The sequence below is a fragment of the Gavialis gangeticus genome, unplaced genomic scaffold, assembly GCF_001723915.1.
Source record: "Gavialis gangeticus isolate Ggan-Ray unplaced genomic scaffold, GavGan_comp1, whole genome shotgun sequence".
In the NCBI taxonomy this organism is placed as follows: Eukaryota; Metazoa; Chordata; order Crocodylia; family Gavialidae; genus Gavialis; species Gavialis gangeticus.
This window is the reverse complement of record NW_017729018.1, coordinates 7329992-7336853: the sequence shown is the minus strand read 5'-3', so window position 1 is coordinate 7336853 and position 6862 is coordinate 7329992.

Sequence of the window (6862 nt, the reverse complement as noted above, 5' to 3'; positions counted from 1 at the left end):
GGGGGGTGGGCTGGGGCTGCACTTGGGGTGGATGACAGTGGTGCTGGGAAGGGGGGCTATGGCAAATATTGGGGTGGCTGCAGCCCCCTTCCAGCACCACCACTGCCTGCCCCAAGTGCAGCCCAGCCCAGCACCCACTGGGAAGAGCCTGGCACAGCCCTGGCCCCAGCCCTGGCCCCGCTCGACCCCACATGGATCCAGGCGTACATCCCCCTCCCCCCCATGCCCTCCCAGGGCACATGCAGGAGCACCCCTCTCCCCCTCCAGGTGAGGTGCGGCTCTGTCCTGTGTCTTGCCCCACCCTGGCTGGGCAGCCCCTTCCCCAGCCCCACTCCTCCCTCACCACAGGGGCCTTGATCTGCCCCCTCCCCTTCCAACACAACAGACTTACCAGCTGCACGCATCTCTTCAAGCTGTCGGGCTTCCTATTGGCAATCATATTGTATTGGCCGATATGCCTCCTTTAAAAACCTGCTATCGGTATCGGCCCCCAAAATCTCTATCCATGCATCCCTAGCTTCCAACCAACAGAAAGGGGACGGGACGTGTGACTACAACAATAACCCCTTTCAAACCGTGTCCTGGAGCCCCAAGGATACTTATCGAATGGTTGAAGGTACAACAGGCCTGAATCTGTTTATCCTTTGAACTATCTTGGCTATGTATGGTGGCCTTCATGTGGTTGGGAACAGGCTCCTAGGGCTCCTGCTGCTCGTTGCCCCCAACAAGGCTATTCCTTGGCTGTACGGAGCAGGAGTTGACTCTTGTTCCCAGCTTGTGGCATAGGGTCAATTGGGGTAGGCAGAGGTGCGACTGAACTATTCATTGCTTGCCAAAGCTCAGATGGAAGCTTATAAATTAGAGCTGGGAATAAAAAGGACCCAAACCAGGGAGGAAGGTAGGCTCAGGGATGTGAGTTTTGGGAGGCTCTTGTCCCCATTCTGCCACAGGAGGCCCAGGTCAAGTCACTTAACTCCCATCCTCAGCTCAGTCCCTTAGTTGTGAAAGGGGGGCATTCCTTGGAGTGGGTAGCTAAAAACTTTTGGCTGCATTGCTGGTTTCTGCTAGGAGAAATCTGGCCTTGCCCAGCCAGCCTTCAGCTCAGAAAAGCGAGCTGCTCTTGGCTTTTTCTCTGGGCCCTGTTCCTAGCACTTGTTCACACTTGCCTTTGCACATTTGGCTTGCCTTCACTCCTTCTGTGCAACAAACACAGGGGGTTGAGCGGGACACCACCCTCAGGTGCCAACTTGGCGGGGGGGAGGGTGCAAAAAGAGCCACAACCACTGCCAATGCCCCATGTGCAGCAGCCTCCCAGGGCATTCAAGGGCCGGGTTTCACTGCGGTTTCTGTGGCATTTTCCTGCCTCCTTTACACAGACCCACCTCTGTTCAAATGATACCCGGTGAAGCCGTTCACCCCTGGGAGAACAAGTTCCAGGCCTGCTATTCATAACCTTCTCCTGGGCGGTGGCTGGTGCATGAACAGAGGCTGCTCTTGTTTCCCAAAGGAACGTAACTGTTTCTCTCTCAAATGAAAAACAGCGGTTCCCCCTCCTTTTTTCTCCTGCCATTCCTCTTTCCATTCCCCTTCCCCTAACCCGGTTTCATTGCAGTTTAGCTCAATCCACCTCCCTCCCAAGGAAGAGGAGTTAGGGGAATGAAGACACTGAATATAGCTACCGTGGGGACCAAGTGTCTTATACGTATTGCAGAACAGCTTTCAGCCTTCATTAGTTGATACTACAGCCTGGGCAGGCGCCTTTAGGACCCGTCATTTGGTGTCTTTTTTTTTTTTTTTTTTTTGCCTCAGATCTGACCCCAGCGGTCTTTCCTGCCCAAGTGCAGGGGAGCTGGCCCCAGTGATCTGTAAGGTCCCTTCCAGCCCCTAACAACTATGAAAGGCAGAGAACTGGGTCTTGTTTTGCCTCTCCAGTCCTGTCTCATGGCTTTATAGGCATAAATGACTCCAACTTGCTTTATTGCTTCACCCAGTTCAAGATGCCACCCGCTCTCTGAAATGTTGCGCCTGAGGGAAGTGAGGAGCGTGGAATAAAATCCCTGTAACCTAGCTTGGCAATTCAATTTAGTTAAATACGCATCCAACATTGGGCCCCGAGGAGCTTGTCTGTCTGCTGAGGAGGCATGCGACACGAGGGAAATCTTTAAACCGTTGTTTTTGAGCTCTTCAGGAAGTTGCAAGCAGCTCTACCCCACAAATAATAGTGGGAAAAATCCTTTGTGACCAAAATCCTCCATGTAGGATCTCAGCCAAGCAAGGAAATCCACTTTTGAGGGCGTTGGTGGAAATCCATTGAGGGCTTTAATTATAATAAAAGCCTTAGGGCACAGGGGAGGGGGGGTGGCAATGGAGAGAGGGTTTTTTAATACCTTTTGTAAGACGCATTTAATATTCTCTTTCTTCTTCACACATAACGGGGAACCAGTTTAGCTTTCAACATTTGACATCTTCACTCAGGGCTAATCATTTTTGCTAACTTAGAAGTAATTAAAGTAATCAAGCTGTACTGCAGTATTTCCTAAGAGCCTGAGTCCTGGCCCAGTTCTCCATTGTGTTAGGGGCTGTGCAAAAGCAGAGCAAATAGACAGTCCCTGCTCCAAGAGGTTTGAAATCAGTTAATTAGCTTATAATATGAGCATTTTTCATGCAGTGCTGGTAACCCCAAATGTTCACCCTGCACAAGTCAAGAACCCCTAAATCATATGAATTTTTTTATTAAAAAAAATAAGGTACTTTATAGTCTCCTCACTGGCTTTCTAACTATTGTAGTGACTGTCAGGGAGGCAGCTTCCTCTGCAAATACAACACTAGAATTATCCCCCTATAAAGATATAGCTTTTTTTTCACTTTGCCCAAGTCTAGGAGCAGAGGCTTTTAGAATAACGCCAAGTATTGCAAAATTCTCACTAAAATCAATAAAGCTGGTAACAATGAGTTTAGAGCCATGGTTTTCAACCTGTGGTCCGTGGACTGCTGGGGGTCAGCAGACTAAGTGGTCTGTAAAAGATGATTAAGGCTGAATTAACCCTTTAGTGGGCCCTAGGCAAACCAATTTAATAGATTTCATAGACATGAGGGCTGGAAGGGACCTTGTAAGATCATTGGGTCTGGCCCCCTGCCCCGGGGCAGGAAGTCAGTGGGGGTCAAAGGATCCCAGCAAGATAAACATTCAAATGTTTCTTGGAAGGGTCCAGAGTAGGTGCTTGCACCATCTCTGGTGGGGTCTGTTCCAGGCCTTGGGGGCTCAGACAGTAAATAAGTTTTTCCTTATGTTCAGTCTCAAATGGTCTTGCAGGAGTTTGTGACCATTGGACCTTGTCATCCCCTGGGGTGCTCTGTTGAACAGGTGTTCCCCCAGATCCTGATGCACACCCTTATGCACTTGTAGGCTGCCACCAGGTCACCCTGGAGCCTGCGCTTCTACAGCCTGAAGAGTCCCACGGCTCTCAGCCTCTCTTCATAAGGCCTGTTCTCCTGCCCTCCAATCATGTGCATGACTCTCCTCTGGACTCTTTCAAGCTTCTTCACGTCCTTCCTAAATTGTGGAGCCCAGAATTGGACGCAGTACTGCAGCTGTGGCCTCACCAAGGCTGAGTACACCGGGAGGATGACATCCTGGGACTTGCTTGAGATGCATCGGTAGATGCAGGCCAGAGTTTTGTTTGCTTTGCCAGCAGTGGTATTGCATTGGTGGCTTATGTTCATCTTGTGGTCAGTCATGCCCCCAAGTCTCTTTCATTCTCAGTGCTAGCAAGTGTAGCATTGCTGAGCCTACAAGTGCGATGCGGGTTTTTATTCCTGAGGTGGAGCACCTAGCATTTCTCTGTATTGAATGCCAGCGGGTTTTCATCTGCCCACCTTGCAAGCCTATCGAGGTTGGCCTGGATCACCGACCTATCCTCAACTGTGGAGACTCTTCCCCAAAGTTTGGTGTCGTCAGTGAACTTGGTCAGTCTGCTTTTGACACCAGTGTCCAGATCATTTATGAAGACGTATTAAAGAGTACAGGTCCGACAATGGAGCCTCAGGGGGCACCGCTAGGCACCAAGTGCCATGTTGATTTGGTTCTGTCAACTACCACTCTCTGGGTCTGACCTCGGAGCCAGTTCCCCAGCCATCGGACTGGGGAGTAGTTGAGGCCTCAGTTGCCCAATGTTTCCATGAGCCGGTCAAGCAAGCCAGCCATTGTGGCTGAGAAGAGCTTCTTCCCCGGTAGAGTGAGGTGAAGGTCGCCTCTTCCCAGCAGACCGCTGCCTCTGTCTCTGAAGAGCAGACTGTGGTCATAAAAGCTGAAGCCTTCACGGTGGCACCAGCACTGCAGTCTTGTGTTGACTGCCTTGATTCATTCGTCTCTGCCTCCTCTGCCCATGACCCATAACCAGAAGGATTGAGGAAAAAAACACCTGCGCCCCGAAACCCCTGAGCCCCGCTCCCAGAGCCCTCTAGCCAAATTCTTGGGTCCCTACTTAATACTGTATGTTATGTTACTTTTTCACTCAATTATAATATGTAAAACTGGGTCCCTTCTTCACTTAGGGCCCTAGGCAGGCATGTGCTTAGTTTGCCTATGCGTTAATCCTACGTATTAAGTAGGGGCCCATGAGTTTGTTTGCCTAGGGCCCACTAAAGGGTTAATCCAGCCCCGCTTGCAATTCAAAGGGATCACACCTCCCTTTAACATTTTTTAGAAGTCTGCAAATGAAAAAAGGTACCAAACCACTGGTTTAGACCATTTACAAAGGCAGCCCGTGATGCCAGGCTAACTTTAAGATGTGAGCAGTTCTTTTGCTCAGGTGTAAAACTAGGCATGTGCACAAGCTTTTGTGGCACGGGCGCCTGCACTTCACATGTGCGCAGCAATGGCCTTTTTCTCCGTCTGGGAGTTAGGCTACTGTGTCTGTCCTGGGAGAGAGCTATGCATTGGTTTAATTTCAAGCCCGCAAAGAGATCACTGTTGGCCAGTGGGGCTATTCTTATTTCTGATTGAATTCCCTCGTTAGCCCTGTCTGCTCTTTGTCAGTGAGGATGGAACCGAGCCCTGGATATGATACCAACCAAGGGGCTGCTGGCAATGCTGCTGTATTCCCTTTCTTGAGTTGAGAGGCTCTTGGGCTGGGGGAGCCCACCCAGCACGTGTCCAGGGCAGGTTCCTTTGTGGCAGCACTTAGCCGCCCGGGAATGCTAGAGCACCCCTTGCCCCATCATGGGTCCTGTTCTGCATGGGGTAGCTCAGCTGTTCTCACGTTCTCTGTGCAGAGAGGGTGGGGAAGCCTGATGGGCAGGAAGGAGAGGTCGGGTCATCATTTCTGAAAGGTTAAAAAGACCTGTCAACCTGTTGTCAGCGTAGTCCAGTGATACCTGCTTGTAGGTGCTTACAGGTCAGGAGACACTTTCGCCTCATCGCGCGATGCCCAGCATTGCACGGATGGCCGTGTTGTGTAAGATGATGTCTTTTCTCCCATCCACTCTGTGTGATCGGCTGGTAGACGAAAAATTGGAGTCCTGTTGTGCTGTGCTGGGGGCTGCACAAGCACCTAGTATTTTTTGCCTATTTATTCAATGTATATGCCACGGGGAAGGTCACAGTAAGGGTGGTAAAGGGGGGAAGTGATTGTAGTGCTTCACAATCCCAGTTTGGATCCTTTGCTACAAGGGCATTGTTCCTCTGGGCCAGTAAGGCCTGCCTTGTGTCCTGTGACCCAGCTGCTGAAAGAGCCCCAAGCACCTGCCTTTCTTGGAGGAAGCAGTGCACAGGCAGACTTGCTTGCCAAGAGGTGAAAGCAGGGATCAGAATATCTCTAATCCGACTGTGGCTCTAGGAGGAAGTTCAAGCGATTTTTTTTTTTTTTGCTTCAGGCTGGCTGGGGAGAAGGGAGCATCTTTGGCAGGACAATTGTTGGGTGTCGCTAGCCAAACAGAGCGGCGTTCCAAGATCAGCAGCATGCTTTCACAAATCAAACTGATCCTTGCACGCAGTGAGTTCCCTCTCTGGCAGGGAGCATGAGGGTAATAGATCTACCCGGAGAAGCAATGCAATAACTGGGGTTGACTGAATGCAGCAAGGAAGCAGAGACAGACGCAGCAATTATGAGGGCAACGGCAGAAGGAAGGAGCATAGCACCTGGCCCTTCACTAAGGAGAGTCACCTGTGCCTGCTTCTTTAACTTCATGTGTGTGCATGCCTGGATCCTGTTCCAGGTGCTGTATTGTCAGATTAAGCTCTGCAATCACTGCCTCATTTCCCTCCCAAGCAAGGAATCACTGCCAGGCTCTCCCCCTTTTGCCAAGCACTTCTTGCACATTCAAGAAGCAGCTCAGTTCTTGTGTTAATGGTCAGCACGGTCACTCTCGGTTTTGAGGTTTTACCTTGCAGCCAGTTGCCTTTAGTGTTTGGACCTAATGTCTATAGTAGCAGGAGAGTGGCCAAAATCTGGAACAGACTGCCAAGAGAGGTGGTACTATCACCTAACTTGGAGGTCTTCAAGAGAAGACGAGATAGGCACCTGGCTGGGCTCGTCTGACCTTGGTCCTTTTCCTGCCTAGGGCAGGGGGGTGGACATGATGATCCTTCAGGGTCCCTTCCAGATCTACAATCTACGAATCTATGAGTGTCCCCAGTCAATAAATCAAGTAACTGTGGGCAGGACTTCCCTGGAAGACTGTGCACATGGCCAGCTGCAACATCCCTGTTCCCCTCCAAACATCTGTGTTGGGCAATGTGGAACTTGGGACCCCCAGAAGTCATCAGTCCAAACCCTGCTTGAGAGAGGCTCATCCCCTCCACACCATCCCCTACAAGTCCTTGTCTAACCTGTTCATAAAACTACACAATCAACCTTGCTGC